Source organism: Taudactylus pleione, unplaced genomic scaffold (assembly GCF_031769625.1).
Source record: "Taudactylus pleione unplaced genomic scaffold, aTauple2 ptg000454l, whole genome shotgun sequence".
Taxonomy (NCBI): Eukaryota; Metazoa; Chordata; class Amphibia; order Anura; family Myobatrachidae; genus Taudactylus; species Taudactylus pleione.
Genome location: NW_028284856.1, coordinates 2,519,860 through 2,538,278, shown reverse-complemented (window position 1 = coordinate 2,538,278; position 18,419 = coordinate 2,519,860). Strand labels below are relative to the sequence as shown.

General features: G+C 36.7%; 6 non-coding genes across 6 annotated transcripts; all 6 read right to left on the bottom strand.

Annotated features, from left to right (window-relative positions):
• Positions 1 to 666: 666 nt before the first annotated feature.
• Positions 667 to 739, bottom strand: TRNAK-UUU (transfer RNA lysine (anticodon UUU)). Its single transcript has one exon. It is a non-coding gene; the product is annotated as a tRNA-Lys (tRNA).
• A 6,733-nt stretch (positions 740 to 7,472) lies between these two features.
• TRNAN-AUU (transfer RNA asparagine (anticodon AUU)) lies at positions 7,473 to 7,545 on the bottom strand. Its single transcript has one exon. It is a non-coding gene; the product is annotated as a tRNA-Asn (tRNA).
• A 610-nt stretch (positions 7,546 to 8,155) lies between these two features.
• Positions 8,156 to 8,228, bottom strand: TRNAK-UUU (transfer RNA lysine (anticodon UUU)). The gene has a single exon. It is a non-coding gene; the product is annotated as a tRNA-Lys (tRNA).
• A 616-nt stretch (positions 8,229 to 8,844) lies between these two features.
• TRNAK-UUU (transfer RNA lysine (anticodon UUU)) lies at positions 8,845 to 8,917 on the bottom strand. Its single transcript has one exon. It is a non-coding gene; the product is annotated as a tRNA-Lys (tRNA).
• A 2,647-nt stretch (positions 8,918 to 11,564) lies between these two features.
• On the bottom strand, positions 11,565 to 11,637 carry TRNAN-AUU (transfer RNA asparagine (anticodon AUU)). The gene has a single exon. It is a non-coding gene; the product is annotated as a tRNA-Asn (tRNA).
• A 610-nt stretch (positions 11,638 to 12,247) lies between these two features.
• Positions 12,248 to 12,320, bottom strand: TRNAK-UUU (transfer RNA lysine (anticodon UUU)). The gene has a single exon. It is a non-coding gene; the product is annotated as a tRNA-Lys (tRNA).
• Between the last annotated feature and the right edge of the window lie 6,099 nt (positions 12,321 to 18,419).

The window sequence follows — 18,419 nt, the reverse complement described above, 5'->3', positions numbered from 1 at the left end:
GGACTTGGACCCTGGACCCTCAGATTAAAGTTCTGATGTTTTACCGACTCCAGGCTATTCTGGAGTCTGTCGCAAACCTACAGAAACTTCGTAATACAAAAAACAAGTCATTTCAAATGATGACAACTACTAGTTACTGTGCAATTACTAAAGTAGGAAAATCTCTCTATCACTAAAAGTATGAACTGAAAAGCTTGACATTTAGTGTCTCTTGATGAAATACATTTAATTTGCCTCTTGGTTGAAGGTGTACATTCTTAAACAGTTTGTGATTTTCCCACTCTGCACTATGTTCAATTTCACAAAAATGACACATTGCTTAAAAGACACTCGCCTGAACAGGGACTTGAACCCTGGAGCCTCAGATTAAAGTTCTGATGTTTTACCGACTCCAGGCACTTCTGGAGTCTGTCGCAAACCTATAGAAAGTTCATAATACTAAAAACAAGTAAATTCAAATGGTGACAACTACTGTGCAATTACTAAAGTAGGAAAATCTCTCGATCACTAAAAGTATGAACTGAAAAGCTTGACATTTAGTGTCTATTGATGAAATACATTTAATTTGCCTCTTGGTTGAAGGTGTACATTCTTAAACAGTTTGTGATTTTCTCACTCTGCACTATGTTCCATTTCACAAAAATGACACATTGCTTAAAAGACACTCGCCTGAACAGGGACTTGAACCCTGGACCCTCAGATTAAAAGTCTGATGCTCTACCAACTGAGCTATCCAGGCTCTTCTGAGGTAGGTCACAAAAATGCAGAAAGTTCGTAATACAAAAAACAAGTCATTTCAAATGATGACAACTACTAGTTACTGTGCAATTACTAAAGTTGAAAAATCTCTCTATCACTAAAAGTATTATCTGAATAGCTTGACATTTAGTGTCTATTGATGAAATACATTTAATTTGCCTCTTGGTTGAAGGTGTAGATTCTTAAACAGTTTGTGATTTTCCCTCTCTGCACTATGTTCCATTTCACAAAAACGACACATTGCTTAAAAGACACTCGTCCGAACAGAGACTTGAACCCTGGACCCTCAGATTAAAGTTCTGTTGTTTTACCGACTCCAGGCTCTTCTGGAGTCTGTCGCAAACCTATAGAAAGTTCGTAATACTAAAAACAAGTAAATTCAAATGGTGACAACTACTGTGCAATTACTAAAGTAGGAAAATCTCTCTATCACTAAAAGTATGATCTGAATAGCTTGACATTTAGTGTCTATTGATGAAATACATTTAATTTGCCTCTTGGTTGAAGGTGTAGATTCTTAAACAGTTTGAGATTTTCCCACTCTGCACTATGTTCCATTTCACAAAATGACACATTGCTTAAAAGACACTCACCCGAACAGGGACTTGAACCCTGGACCCTCAGATTAAAAGTATGATGCTCTACCAACTGAGCTATCCAGGCTCTTCTGTGAAAGGTCGCAAAAATGCAGAAAGTTCGTAATACAAAAAACAAGTCATTTCAAATGATGACAACTACTAGTTACTGTGCAATTACTAAAGTAGGAAAATCTCTCTATCACTAAAAGTATGAACTGAAAAGCTTGACATTTAGTGTCTCTTGATGAAATACATTTAATTTGCCTCTTGGTTGAAGGTGTACATTCTTAAACAGTTTGTGATTTTCCCACTCTGCACTATGTTCCATTTCACAAAAACGACACATTGCTTAAAAGACACTCGTCCGAACAGAGACTTGAACCCTGGACCCTCAGATTAAAGTTCTGTTGTTTTACCGACTCCAGGCTCTTCTGGAGTCTGTCGCAAACCTATAGAAAGTTCGTAATACTAAAAACAAGTAAATTCAAATGGTGACAACTACTGTGCAATTACTAAAGTAGGAAAATCTCTCTATCACTAAAAGTATGATCTGAATAGCTTGACATTTAGTGTCTATTGATGAAATACATTTAATTTGCCTCTTGGTTGAAGGTGTAGATTCTTAAACAGTTTGAGATTTTCCCACTCTGCACTATGTTCCATTTCACAAAATGACACATTGCTTAAAAGACACTCACCCGAACAGGGACTTGAACCCTGGACCCTCAGATTAAAAGTATGATGCTCTACCAACTGAGCTATCCAGGCTCTTCTGTGAAAGGTCGCAAAAATGCAGAAAGTTCGTAATACAAAAAACAAGTCATTTCAAATGATGACAACTACTAGTTACTGTGCAATTACTAAAGTAGGAAAATCTCTCTATCACTAAAAGTATGAACTGAAAAGCTTGACATTTAGTGTCTCTTGATGAAATACATTTAATTTGCCTCTTGGTTGAAGGTGTACATTCTTAAACAGTTTGTGATTTTCCCACTCTGCACTATGTTCCATTTCACAAAAACGACACATTGCTTAAAAGACACTCGCCCGAACAGGAACTTGAACCCTGGACCCTCAGATTAAAGTTCTGATGTTTTACCGACTCCAGGCTCTTCTGTAGTCTGTCGCAAACCTATAGAAAGTTCGTAATACTAAAAACAAGTACATTCAAATGGTGACAACTACTGTGCACTTACTAAAGTTGGAAAATCTCTCTATCACTAAAAGTATGATCTGAATAGCTTGACATTTAGTGTCTATTGATGAAATACATTTAATTTGCCTCTTGGTTGAAGGTGTACATTCTTAAACAGTTTGTGATTTTCCCACTCTGCACTATGATCCATTTCACAAAAATGACACATTGCTTAAAAGACACTCGCCCGAACAGGGACTTGAAACCTGGACCCTCAGATTAAAGTTCTGATGTTTTACCGACTCCAGGCTCTTCTGTAGTCTGTCGCAAACCTATAGAAAGTTCGTAATACTAAAAACAAGTAAATTCAAATGGTGACAACTACTGTGCAATTACTAAAGTAGGAAAATCTCTCTATCACTAAAGGTATGATCTGAAAAGCTTGACATTTAGTGTCTATTGATGAAATACAGTTAATTTGCCTCTTGGTTGAAGGTGTACTTTCTTAAACAGTTTTTGATTTTCCCACTCTGCACTATGTTCCATTTCACAAAATGACACATTGCTTAAAAGACACTCACCCGAACAAGGACTTGAACCCTGGACCCTCAGATTAAAAGTCTGATGCTCTACCGACTGAGCTATCCAGGCTCTTCTGAGATAGGTCACAAAAATGCAGAAAGTTCATAATACAAAAAACAAGTCATTTCAAATGATGACAACTACTAGTTACTGTGCAATTACTAAAGAAGGAAAATCTCTCTATCACTAAAAGTATGAACTGAAAAGCTTGACATTTAGTGTCTCTTGATGAAATACATTTAATTTGCCTCTTGGTTGAAGGTGTACATTCTTAAACAGTTTGTGATTTTCCCACTCTGCACTATGTTCCATTTCACAAAAACGACACATTGCTTAAAAGACACTCGCCCGAAAAGGTACTTGAACCCTGGACCCTCAGATTAAAGTTCTGATGTTTTACCGACTCCAGGCTCTTCTGGAGTCTGTCACAAACCTAAAGAAAGTTCGTAATACTAAAAACAAGTAAATTCAAATGGTGACAACTACTGTGCAATTACTAAAGTAGGAAAATCTCTCTATCACTAAAAGTATGATCTGAATAGCTTGACATTTAGTGTCTATTGATGAAATACATTTAATTTGCCTCTTGGTTGAAGGTGTACATTCTTAAACAGTTTGTGATTTTCCCACTCTGCACTATGTTCCATTTCACAAAAACGACACATTGCTTAAAAGACACTCGTCCAAACAGAGACTTGAACCCTGGACCCTCAGATTAAAGTTCTGATGTTTTACCAACTCCAGGCTTTTCTGAAGTCTGTCGCAAACCTATAGAAAAATCGTAATACTAAAAACAAGTAAATTCAAATGGTGACAACTACTGTGCAATTACTAAAGTAGGAAAATCTCTCTATCACTAAAAGTATGATCTGAATAGCTTGACATTTAGTGTCTATTGATGAAATACATTTAATTTGCCTCTTGGATGAAGGTGTACATTCTTAAACAGTTTGTGATTTTCCCACTCTGCACTATGTTCCATTTCACAAAATGACACATTGCTTAAAAGACACTCGTCCGCACAGGGACTTGAACCCTGGACCCTCAGATTAAAAGAATGATGCTCTACCGACTGAGCTTTCCAAGCTCTTCTGTGAGAGGTCGCAAAAATGCAGAAAGTTCGTAATACTAAAAACAAGTAAATTCAAATGGTGACAACTACTGTGCAATTACTAAAGTAGGAAAATCTCTCTATCACTAAAAGTATGATCTGAATAGCTTGACATTTATTGTCTATTGATGAAATACATTTAATTTGCCTCTTGGTTGAAGGTGTACATTCTTAAACAGTTTGTGATTTTCCCACTCTGCACTATGTTCCATTTCACAAAAATGACACATTGCTTAAAAGACACTCGCCCAAACAGGGACTTGAACCCTGGACCCTCAGATTAAAGTTCTGATGTTTTACCGACTCCAGGCTCTTCTGGAGTCAGTCGCAAACCTACAGAAAGTTCGTAATACTAAAAACAAGTAAATTCAAATGGTGACAACTACTGTGCAATTACTAAAGTAGGAAAATCTCTCTATCACTAAAAGTATGATCTGAATAGCTTGACATTTAGTGTCTATTGATGAAATACATTTAATTTGCCTCTTGGTTGAAGGTGTAGATTCTTCAACAGTTTGTGATTTTCCCACTCTGCACTATGTTCCATTTCACAAAAACGACACATTGCTTAAAAGACACTCGCCTGAACAGGGACTTGAACCCTGGACCCTCAGATTAAAGTTCTGGTGTTTTACTGACTCCAGGCTTTTCCGGAGTCTGTCGCAAACCTACAGAAAGTTCGTAATACTAAAAACAAGTCAATTCAAATGGTGACAACTACTGTGCACTTACTAAAGTAGGAAAATCTCTCTATCACTAAAAGTATGATCTGAAAAGCTTGACATTTAGTGTCTATTGATGAAATACATTTAATTTGCCTCTTGGTTGAAGGTGTAGATTCTTAAACAGTTTGTGATTTTCCCACTCTGCACTATGTTCCTTTTCACAAAATGACACATTGCTTAAAAGACAATCGCCCGAACACGGACTTGAACCCAGGACCCTCAGATTAAAAGTCTGATGCTCTACCGACTGAGCTATCCAGGCACTTCTGCGATAGGTCGCAAAAATGCAAAAAGTTCGTAATACAAAAAACAAGTCATTTCAAATGATGACAACTACTAGTTACTGTGCAATTACTAAAGTTGGAAAATCTCTCTATCACTAAAAGTATGAACTGAAAAGCTTGACATTTAGTGTCTCTTGATGAAATACATTTAATTTGTCTCTTGGTTGAAGGTGTACATTCTTAAACAGTTTGTGATTTTCCCACTCTGCACTATGATCCATTTCACAAAAATGACACATTGCTTAAAAGACACTCGCCCGAACAGGGACTTGAAACCTGGACCCTCAGATTAAAGTTCTGATGTTTTACCGACTCCAGGCTCTTCTGGAGTCAGTCGTAAACCTACAGAAAGTTCGTAATACTAAAAACAAGTAAATTCAAATGGTGACAACTACTGTGCAATTACTAAAGTAGGAAAATCTCTCTATCACTAAAAGTATGATCTGAATAGCTTGACATTTAGTGTCTATTGATGAAATACATTTAATTTGCCTCTTGGTTGACGGTGTAGATTCTTAAACAGTTTGTGATTTTCCCTCTCTGCACTATGTTCCATTTCACAAAAACTACACATTGCTTAAAAGACACTCACCCGAACAGGGACTTGGACCCTGGACCCTCAGATTAAAGTTCTGATGTTTTACCGACTGAGCTATCCAGACTCTTCTGTAATAGGTCGCAAAAATGCAGAAAGTTCGTAATACAAAAAACAAGTCATTTCAAATGATGACAACTACTAGTTACTGTGCAATTACTAAAGTTGGAAAATCTCTCTATCACTAAAAGTATGAACTGAAAAGCTTGACATTTAGTGTCTCTTGATGAAATACATTTAATTTGCCTCTTGGTTGAAGGTGTACATTCTTAAACAGTTTGTGATTTTCCCACTCTGCACTATGATCCATTTCACAAAAATGACACATTGCTTAAAAGACACTTGCCCGAACAGGGACTTGAAACCTGGACCCTCAGATTAAAGTTCTGATGTTTTACCAACTCCAGGCTCTTCTGGAGTCAGTCGCAAACCTACAGAAAGTTCGTAATACTAAAAACAAGTAAATTCAAATGGTGACAACTACTGTGCAATTACTAAAGTAGGAAAATCTCTCTATCACTAAAAGTATGATCTGAATAGCTTGACATTTAGTGTCTATTGATGAAATACATTTAATTTGCCTCTTGGTTGAAGGTGTAGATTCTTCAACAGTTTGTGATTTTCCCTCTCTGCACTATGTTCCATTTCACAAAAACTACACATTGCTTAAAAGACACTCACCCGAACAGGGACTTGGACCCTGGACCCTCAGATTAAAGTTCTGATGTTTTACCGACTCCAGGCTATTCTGGAGTCTGTCGCAAACCTACAGAAACTTCGTAATACAAAAAACAAGTCATTTCAAATGATGACAACTACTAGTTACTGTGCAATTACTAAAGTAGGAAAATCTCTCTATCACTAAAAGTATGAACTGAAAAGCTTGACATTTAGTGTCTATTGATGAAATACATTTAATTTGCCTCTTGGTTGAAGGTGTACATTCTTAAACAGTTTGAGATTTTCCCACTCTGCACTATGTTCCATTTCACAAAAACGACACATTGCTTAAAAGACACTCGCCCGAACAGGGACTTGAACCCTGGACCCTCAGATTAAAGTTCTGATGTTTTACCGACTCCAGGCTCTTCTGGAGTCTGTCGCAAACCTACAGAAAGTTCGTAATACTAAAAACAAGTAAATTCAAATGGTGACAACTACTGTGCAATTACTAAAGTAGGAAAATCTCTCTATCACTAAAATTATGATATGAATAGCTTGACATTTAGTGTCTATTGATGAAATACATTTAATTTGCCTCTTGGTTGAAGGTGTACATTCTTAAACAGTTTGTGATTTTCCCACTCTTTACTATGTTCCATTTCACGAAAACAACACATTGCTTAAAAGACACTTGCCCAAACAGGGACTTGAACCCTAGACCCTCAGATTAATGGTCTGATGTTTTACCGACTCCAGGCTCTTCTGGAGTCAGTCACAAACCTACAGAAAGTTTGTAAAACTAAAAACAAGTAAATTCAAATGGTAACAACTACTGTGCAATTACTAAGGGAGGAAAATCTCTCTATCACTAAAAGTATTATCTGAATAGCTTGACATTTAGTGTATTTGATGAAATACATTTAATGAAATACATTTAATTTGCCTCTTGGTTGAAGGTGTACATTCTTAAACAGTTTGTGATTTTCCCACTCTGCACTATGTTCCATTTCACAAAAATGACACATTGCTTAAAAGACACTGGCCCGAAAAGGGACTTGAACCCTGGACCCTCTGATTAATAGTCTGATGCTCTACCGACTGAGCTATCCAGGCTCTTCTGTGATAGGTCGCAAAAATGCAGAAAGTTCGTAATACAAAAAACAAGTAATTTCAAATGATGACAACTACTAGTTACTGTGCAATTACTAAAGTAGGAAAATCTCTCTATCACTAAAAGTATGAACTGAATAGCTTGACATTTATTGTCTATTGATGAAACACATTTAATTTGCCTCTTGGTTGAAGGTGTACATTCTTAAACAGTTTGTGATTTTCCCACTCTGCACTATGTTCCATTTCACAAAAACAACACATTGCTTAAAAGACACTCGCCCGAACAGGGACTTGAACCCTGGACCCTCAGATTAAAGTTCTGATGTTTTACCGCCTCCAGGCTCTTCTGGAGTCAGCCGCAAACCTACAGAAAGTTCGTAATACTAAAAACAAGTAAGTTCAAATGGTGACAACTACTGTGCAATTACTAAAGTAGGAAAATCTCTCTATCACTAAAAGTATGATCTGAAAAGCTTGACATTTAGTGTCTATTGATGAAATACATTTAATTTGCCTCTTGGTTGAAGGTGTAGATTTTTAAACAGTTTGTGATTTTCCCACTCTGCACTATGTTCCATTTCACAAAATGACACATTGCTTAAAAGACACTCGCCCAAACAGGGACTTGAACCCTGAACCCTCAGATTAAAAGTCTGATGCTCTACCAACTGAGCTATCCAGGCTCTTCTGTAATAGGTCGCAAAAATGCAGAAAGTTCGTAATACAAAGAACAAGTCATTTCAAATGATGACAACTACTAGTTACTGTGCAATTACTAAAGTAGGAAAATCTCTCTATCACTAAAAGGATGAACTGAAAAGCTTGACATTTAGTGTCTCTTGATGAAATACATTTAATTTGCCTCTTGGTTGAAGGTGTACATTCTTAAACAGTTTGTGATTTTCCCACTCTGCACTATGTTCCATTTCACAAAAACGACACATTGCTTTAAAGACACTCGCCCGAACAGGGACTTGAACCCTGGACCCTCAGATTAAAGTTCTGATGTTTTACCGACTCCAGGCACTTCTGGAGTCTGTCGCAAACCTATAGAAAGTTGGTATTACTATAGTAAAAACATGTAAATTCAAATGGTGACAACTACTGTGCAATTACTAAAGTAGGAAAATCTCTCTATCACTAAAAGTATGAACTGAAAAGCTTGACATTTAGTGTCTATTGATGAAATACATTTAATTTGCCTCTTGGTTGAAGGTGTACATTCTTAAACAGTTTGTGATTTTCCCACTCTGCACTATGTTCCATTTCACAAAAATGACACATTGCTTAGAAGACACTCGCCTGAACAGGGACTTGAACCCTGGACCCTCAGATTAAAAGTCCGATGCTCTACCGACTGAGCTATCCAGGCTCTTCTGTGATAGATCGCAAAAATGCAGAAAGTTCGTAATACAAAAAAACAAGTCATTTCAAATGATGACAACTACTAGTTACTGTGCAATTACTAAAGTTGGAAAATCTCTCTATCACTAAAAGTATGAACTGAAAAGCTTGACATTTAGTGTCTCTTGATGAAATACATTTAATTTGCCTCTTGGTTGAAGGTGTACATTCTTAAACAGTTTGTGATTTTCCCACTCTGCACTATGTTCCATTTCACAAAAACGACACATTGCTTAAATGACACTCGCGCGAACAGGGACTTGAACCCTGGACCCTCAGATTAAAGTTCTGATGTTTTACCGACTCCAGGCTCTTCTGGAGTCTGTCGCAAACCTACAGAAAGTTCGTAATACTAAAAACAAGTAAATTCAAATGGTGACAACTACTGTGCAATTACTAAAGTAGGAAAATCTCTCTATCACTAAAAGTATGATATGAATAGCTTGACATTTAGTGTCTATTGATGAAATACATTTAATTTGCCTCTTGGTTGAAGGTGTACATTCTTAAACAGTTTGTGATTTTCCCACTCTCTACTATGTTCCATTTCACGAAAACAACACATTGCTTAAAAGACACTTGCCCAAACAGGGACTTGAACCCTGGACCCTCAGATTAAAGGTCTGATGTTTTACTGACTCCAGGCTCTTCTGGAGTCAGTCACAAACCTACAGAAAGTTCGTAAAACTAAAAACAAGTAAATTCAAATGGTGACAACTACTGTGCAATTACTAAAGTAGGAAAATCTCTCTATCACTAAAAGTATTATCTGAATAGCTTGACATTTAGTGTCTTTGATGAAATACATTTAATTTGCCTCTTGGTTGAAGGTGTAGATTCTTAAACAGTTTGTGATTTTCCCTCTCTGCACTATGTTCCATTTCACAAAAACTACACATTGCTTAAAAGACACTCACCCGAACAGGGACTTGGACCCTGGACCCTCAGATTAAAGTTCTGATGTTTTACCGACTCCAGGCTATTCTGGAGTCTGTCGCAAACCTACAGAAACTTCGTAATGCTAAAATCAAGTAAATTCAAATGGTGACAACTACTGTGCAATTACTAAAGTAGGAAAATCTCTCTATCACTAAAAGTATGATCTGAATAGCTTGACATTTAGTGTCTATTGATGAAATACATTTAATTTGCCTCTTGGTTGAAGGTGTACATTCTTAAACAGTTTGTCATTTTCCCACTCTGCACTATGTTCCATTTCACAAAATGACACATTGCTTAAAAGACACTCACCTGAACAGGGACATGAACCCTGGACCATCAGATTAAAAGTATGATGCTCTACCGACTGAGCTATCCAGGCTCTTCTGTAATAGGTCGCAAAAATGCTGAAAGTTCGTAATACAAAAAACAAGTCATTTCAAATGATGACAACTACTAGTTACTGTGCAATTACTAAAGTAGGAAAATCTCTCTATCACTAAAAGTATGAACTGAAAAGCTTGACATTTAGTGTCTCTTGATGAAATACAATTAATTTGCCTCTTGGTTGAAGGTGTACATTCTTAAACAGTTTGTGATTTTCCCACTCTGCACTATGTTCCATTTCACAAAAACGACACATTGCTTAAAAGACACTCGCCCGAACAGGGACTTGAACCCTGGACCCTCAGATTAAAGTTCTGATGTTTTACCGACTCCAGGCACTTCTGGAGTCTGTCGCAAACCTTTAGAAAGTTCGTAATACTAAAAACAAGTAAATTCAAATGGTGACAACTACTGTGCAATTACTAAAGTAGGAAAATCTCTCTATCACTAAAAGTATGAACTGAAAAGCTTGACATTTAGTGTCTATTGATGAAATACATTTAATTTGCCTCTTGGTTGAAGGTGTACATTCTTAAACAGTTTGTAATTTTCCCACTCTGCACTATGTTCCATTTCACAAAAACGACACATTGCTTAAAAGACACTCGCCCGAACAGGGACTTGAACCCTGGACCCTCAGATTAAAGTTCTGATGTTTTACCGACTCCAGGCTCTTCTGGAGTCTGTCGCAAACCTACAGAAAGTTCGTAATACTAAAAACAAGTAAATTCAAATGGTGACAACTACTGTGCAATTACTAAAGTAGGAAAATCTCTCTATCACTAAAATTATGATATGAATAGCTTGACATTTAGTGTCTATTGATGAAATACATTTAATTTGCCTCTTGGTTGAAGGTGTACATTCTTAAACAGTTTGTGATTTTCCCACTCTTTACTATGTTCCATTTCACGAAAACAACACATTGCTTAAAAGACACTTGCCCAAACAGGGACTTGAACCCTAGACCCTCAGATTAATGGTCTGATGTTTTACCGACTCCAGGCTCTTCTGGAGTCAGTCACAAACCTACAGAAAGTTTGTAAAACTAAAAACAAGTAAATTCAAATGGTAACAACTACTGTGCAATTACTAAGGGAGGAAAATCTCTCTATCACTAAAAGTATTATCTGAATAGCTTGACATTTAGTGTATTTGATGAAATACATTTAATGAAATACATTTAATTTGCCTCTTGGTTGAAGGTGTACATTCTTAAACAGTTTGTGATTTTCCCACTCTGCACTATGTTCCATTTCACAAAAATGACACATTGCTTAAAAGACACTGGCCCGAAAAGGGACTTGAACCCTGGACCCTCTGATTAATAGTCTGATGCTCTACCGACTGAGCTATCCAGGCTCTTCTGTGATAGGTCGCAAAAATGCAGAAAGTTCGTAATACAAAAAACAAGTAATTTCAAATGATGACAACTACTAGTTACTGTGCAATTACTAAAGTAGGAAAATCTCTCTATCACTAAAAGTATGAACTGAATAGCTTGACATTTATTGTCTATTGATGAAACACATTTAATTTGCCTCTTGGTTGAAGGTGTACATTCTTAAACAGTTTGTGATTTTCCCACTCTGCACTATGTTCCATTTCACAAAAACAACACATTGCTTAAAAGACACTCGCCCGAACAGGGACTTGAACCCTGGACCCTCAGATTAAAGTTCTGATGTTTTACCGCCTCCAGGCTCTTCTGGAGTCAGCCGCAAACCTACAGAAAGTTCGTAATACTAAAAACAAGTAAGTTCAAATGGTGACAACTACTGTGCAATTACTAAAGTAGGAAAATCTCTCTATCACTAAAAGTATGATCTGAAAAGCTTGACATTTAGTGTCTATTGATGAAATACATTTAATTTGCCTCTTGGTTGAAGGTGTAGATTTTTAAACAGTTTGTGATTTTCCCACTCTGCACTATGTTCCATTTCACAAAATGACACATTGCTTAAAAGACACTCGCCCAAACAGGGACTTGAACCCTGAACCCTCAGATTAAAAGTCTGATGCTCTACCAACTGAGCTATCCAGGCTCTTCTGTAATAGGTCGCAAAAATGCAGAAAGTTCGTAATACAAAGAACAAGTCATTTCAAATGATGACAACTACTAGTTACTGTGCAATTACTAAAGTAGGAAAATCTCTCTATCACTAAAAGGATGAACTGAAAAGCTTGACATTTAGTGTCTCTTGATGAAATACATTTAATTTGCCTCTTGGTTGAAGGTGTACATTCTTAAACAGTTTGTGATTTTCCCACTCTGCACTATGTTCCATTTCACAAAAACGACACATTGCTTTAAAGACACTCGCCCGAACAGGGACTTGAACCCTGGACCCTCAGATTAAAGTTCTGATGTTTTACCGACTCCAGGCACTTCTGGAGTCTGTCGCAAACCTATAGAAAGTTGGTATTACTATAGTAAAAACATGTAAATTCAAATGGTGACAACTACTGTGCAATTACTAAAGTAGGAAAATCTCTCTATCACTAAAAGTATGAACTGAAAAGCTTGACATTTAGTGTCTATTGATGAAATACATTTAATTTGCCTCTTGGTTGAAGGTGTACATTCTTAAACAGTTTGTGATTTTCCCTCTCTGCACTATGTTCCATTTCACAAAAACTACACATTGCTTAAAAGACACTCACCCGAACAGGGACTTGGACCCTGGACCCTCAGATTAAAGTTCTGATGTTTTACCGACTGAGCTATCCAGACTCTTCTGTAATAGGTCGCAAAAATGCAGAAAGTTCGTAATACAAAAAACAAGTCATTTCAAATGATGACAACTACTAGTTACTGTGCAATTACTAAAGTTGGAAAATCTCTCTATCACTAAAAGTATGAACTGAAAAGCTTGACATTTAGTGTCTCTTGATGAAATACATTTAATTTGCCTCTTGGTTGAAGGTGTACATTCTTAAACAGTTTGTGATTTTCCCACTCTGCACTATGATCCATTTCACAAAAATGACACATTGCTTAAAAGACACTTGCCCGAACAGGGACTTGAAACCTGGACCCTCAGATTAAAGTTCTGATGTTTTACCAACTCCAGGCTCTTCTGGAGTCAGTCGCAAACCTACAGAAAGTTCGTAATACTAAAAACAAGTAAATTCAAATGGTGACAACTACTGTGCAATTACTAAAGTAGGAAAATCTCTCTATCACTAAAAGTATGATCTGAATAGCTTGACATTTAGTGTCTATTGATGAAATACATTTAATTTGCCTCTTGGTTGAAGGTGTAGATTCTTCAACAGTTTGTGATTTTCCCTCTCTCTACTATGTTCCATTTCACGAAAACAACACATTGCTTAAAAGACACTTGCCCAAACAGGGACTTGAACCCTGGACCCTCAGATTAAAGGTCTGATGTTTTACTGACTCCAGGCTCTTCTGGAGTCAGTCACAAACCTACAGAAAGTTCGTAAAACTAAAAACAAGTAAATTCAAATGGTGACAACTACTGTGCAATTACTAAGGTAGGAAAATCTCTCTATCACTAAAAGTATTATCTGAATAGCTTGACATTTAGTGTCTTTGATGAAATACATTTAATTTGCCTCTTGGTTGAAGGTGTAGATTCTTAAACAGTTTGTGATTTTCCCTCTCTGCACTATGTTCCATTTCACAAAAACTACACATTGCTTAAAAGACACTCACCCGAACAGGGACTTGGACCCTGGACCCTCAGATTAAAGTTCTGATGTTTTACCGACTCCAGGCTATTCTGGAGTCTGTCGCAAACCTACAGAAACTTCGTAATACTAAAAACAAGTAAATTCAAATGGTAACAACTACTGTGCAATTACTAAAGTAGGAAAATCTCTCTATCACTAAAAGTATGATCTGAATAGCTTGACATTTAGTGTCTATTGATGAAATACATTTAATTTGCCTCTTGGTTGAAGGTGTACATTCTTAAACAGTTTGTGATTTTCCCACTCTGCACTATGTTCCATTTCACAAAAATGACACATTGCTTAAAAGACACTCGCCCGAACAGGGACTTGAACCCTGGACCCTCAGATTAAAGTTCTGATGTTTTACCTACTCCAGGCACTTCTGGAGTCTGTCGCAAACCTACAGAAAGTTCGTAATACTAAAAACAAGTAAATTCAAATGGTGACAACTACTGTGCAATTACTAAAGTAGGAAAATCTCTCTATCACTAAAAGTATGAACTGAAAAGCTTGACATTTAGTGTCTATTGATGAAATACATTTAATTTGCCTCTTGGTTGAAGGTGTACATTCTTAAACAGTTTGTCATTTTCCCACTCTGCACTATGTTCCATTTCACAAAATGACACATTGCTTAAAAGACACTCACCTGAACAGGGACATGAACCCTGGACCATCAGATTAAAAGTCTGATGCTCTACCGACTGAGCTATCCAGGCTCTTCTGTAATAGGTCGCAAAAATGCTGAAAGTTCGTAATACAAAAAACAAGTCATTTCAAATGATGACAACTACTAGTTACTGTGCAATTACTAAAGTAGGAAAATCTCTCTATCACTAAAAGTATGAACTGAAAAGCTTGACATTTAGTGTCTCTTGATGAAATACAATTAATTTGCCTCTTGGTTGAAGGTGTACATTCTTAAACAGTTTGTGATTTTCCCACTCTGCACTATGTTCCATTTCACAAAAACGACACATTGCTTTAAAGACACTCGCCGGAACAGGGACTTGAACCCTGGACCCTCAGATTAAAGTTCTGATGTTTTACTGACTCCAGGCACTTCTGGAGTCTGTCGCAAACCTTTAGAAAGTTCGTAATACTAAAAACAAGTAAATTCAAATGGTGACAACTACTGTGCAATTACTAAAGTAGGAAAATCTCTCTATCACTAAAAGTATGAACTGAAAAGCTTGACATTTAGTGTCTCTTGATGTAATACATTTAATTTGCCTCTTGGTTGAAGGTGTACATTCTTAAACAGTTTGTGATTTTCCCACTCTCTACTATGTTCCATTTCACGAAAACAACACATTGCTTAAAAGACACTTGCCCAAATAGGGACTTGAACCCTGGACCCTCAGATTAAAATTCTGATGTTTTACTGACTCCAGGCTCTTCTGGAGTCAGTCACAAACCTACAGAAAGTTCGTAAAACTAAAAACAAGTAAATTCAAATGGTGACAACTACTGTGCAATTACTAAGGTAGGAAAATCTCTCTATCACTAAAAGTATTATCTGAATAGCTTGACATTTAGTGTCTTTGATGAAATACATTTAATTTGCCTCTTGGTTGAAGGTGTAGATTCTTAAACAGTTTGTGATTTTCCCTCTCTGCACTATGTTCCATTTCACAAAAACTACACATTGCTTAAAAGACACTCACCCGAACAGGGACTTGGACCCTGGACCCTCAGATTAAAGTTCTGATGTTTTACCGACTCCAGGCTATTCTGGAGTCTGTCGCAAACCTACAGAAACTTCGTAATACTAAAAACAAGTAAATTCAAATGGTAACAACTACTGTGCAATTACTAAAGTAGGAAAATCTCTCTATCACTTAAAGTATGATCTGAATAGCTTGACATTTAGTGTCTATTGATGAAATACATTTAATTTGCCTCTTGGTTGAAGGTGTAGATTCTTAAACAGTTTGTGATTTTCCCACTCTGCACTATGTTCCATTTCACAAAATGACACATTGCTTAAAAGACACTCGCCTGAACAGGGACATGAGCCCTGGACCATCAGATTAAAAGTCTGATGCTCTACCGACTGAGCTATCCAGGCTCTTCTATAATAGGTCGCAAAAATGCTGAAAATTCGTAATACAAAAAACAAGTCATTTCAAATGATGACAACTACTAGTTACTGTGCAATTACTAAAGTAGGAAAATCTCTCTATCACTAAAAGTATGAACTGAAAAGCTTGACATTTAGTGTCTCTTGATGAAATACAATTAATTTGCCTCTTGGTTGAAGGTGTACATTCTTAAACAGTTTGTGATTTTCCCACTCTGCACTATGTTCCATTTCACAAAAACGACACATTGCTTAAAAGACACTCGCCCGAACAGGGACTTGAACCCTGGACCCTCAGATTAAAGTTCTGATGTTTTACCGACTCCAGGCACTTCTGGAGTCTGTCGCAAACCTTTAGAAAGTTCGTAATACTAAAAACAAGTAAATTCAAATGGTGACAACTACTGTGCAATTACTAAAGTAGGAAAATCTCTCTATCACTAAAAGTATGAACTGAAAAGCTTGACATTTAGTGTCTATTGATGAAATACATTTAATTTGCCTCTTGGTTGAAGGTGTACATTCTTAAACAGTTTGTAATTTTCCCACTCTGCACTATGTTCCATTTCACAAAAATGACACATTGCTTAAAAGACACTCGCCTGAACAGGGACTTGAACCCAGAACCCTCAGATTAAAAGTCTGATGCTCTACCGACTGAGCTATCCAGGAACTTATGTGATAGGTCGCAAAAAAGCAGAAAGTTCGTAATACAAAAAACAAGTCATTTCAAATGATGACAACTACTAGTTACTGTGCAATTACTAAAGTTGGAAAATCTCTCTATCACTAAAAGTATGAACTGAAAAGCTTGACATTTAGTGTCTCTTGATGTAATACATTTAATTTGCCTCTTGGTTGAAGGTGTACATTCTTAAACAGTTTGTGATTTTCCCACTCTGCACTATGATCCATTTAACAAAAATGACACATTGCTTAAATGACACTCGCCCGAACAGGGACTTGAACCCTGGACCCTCAGATTAAAGTTCTGATGTTTTACCGACTCCAGGCTCTTCTGGAGTCTGTCGCAAACCTACAGAAAGTTCGTAATACTAAAAACAAGTAAATTCAAATGGTGACAACTACTGTGCAATTACTAAAGTAGGAAAATCTCTCTATTACTAAAAGTATGATATGAATAGCTTGACATTTAGTGTCTATTGATGAAATACATTTAATTTGCCTCTTGGTTGAAGGTGTACATTCTTAAACAGTTTGTGATTTTCCCACTCTCTACTATGTTCCATTTCACGACAACAACACATTGCTTAAAAGACACTTGCCCAAATAGGGACTTGAACCCTGGACCCTCAGATTAAAATTCTGATGTTTTACTGACTCCAGGCTCTTCTGGAGTCAGTCACAAACCTACAGAAAGTTCGTAAAACTAAAAACAAGTAAATTCAAATGGTGACAACTACTGTGCAATTACTAAGGTAGGAAAATCTCTCTATCACTAAAAGTATTATCTGAATAGCTTGACATTTAGTGTCTTTGATGAAATACATTTAATTTGCCTCTTGGTTGAAGGTGTAGATTCTTAAACAGTTTGTGATTTTCCCTCTCTGCACTATGTTCCATTTCACAAAAATGACACATTGCTTAAAAGACACTCACCCGAACAGGGACTTGGACCCTGGACCCTCAGATTAAAGTTCTGATGTTTTACCGACTCCAGGCTATTCTGGAGTCTGTCGCAAACCTACAGAAACTTCGTAATACTAAAAACAAGTAAATTCAAATGGTAACAACTACTGTGCAATTACTAAAGTAGGAAAATCTCTCTATCACTAAAAGTATGATCTGAATAGCTTGACATTTAGTGTCTATTGATGAAATACATTTAATTTGCCTCTTGGTTGAAGGTGTAGATTCTTAAACAGTTTGTGATTTTCCCACTCTGCACTATGTTCCATTTCACAAAATGACACATTGCTTAAAAGACACTCACCTGAACAGGGACATGAACCCTGGACCATCAGATTAAAAGTCTGATGCTCTACCGACTGAGCTATCCAGGCTCTTCTGTAATAGGTCGCAAAAATGCTGAAAGTTCGTAATACAAAAAACAAGTCATTTCAAATGATGACAACTACTAGTTACTGTGCAATTACTAAAGTAGGAAAATCTCTCTACCACTAAAAGTATGAACTGAAAAGCTTGACATTTAGTGTCTCTTGATGAAATACAATTAATTTGCCTCTTGTTTGAAGGTGTACATTCTTAAACAGTTTGTGATTTTCCCACTCTGCACTATGTTCCATTTCACAAAAACGACACATTGCTTAAAAGACACTCGCCTGAACAGGGACTTGAACCCTGGACCCTCAGATTAAAGTTCTGATGTTTTACCGAC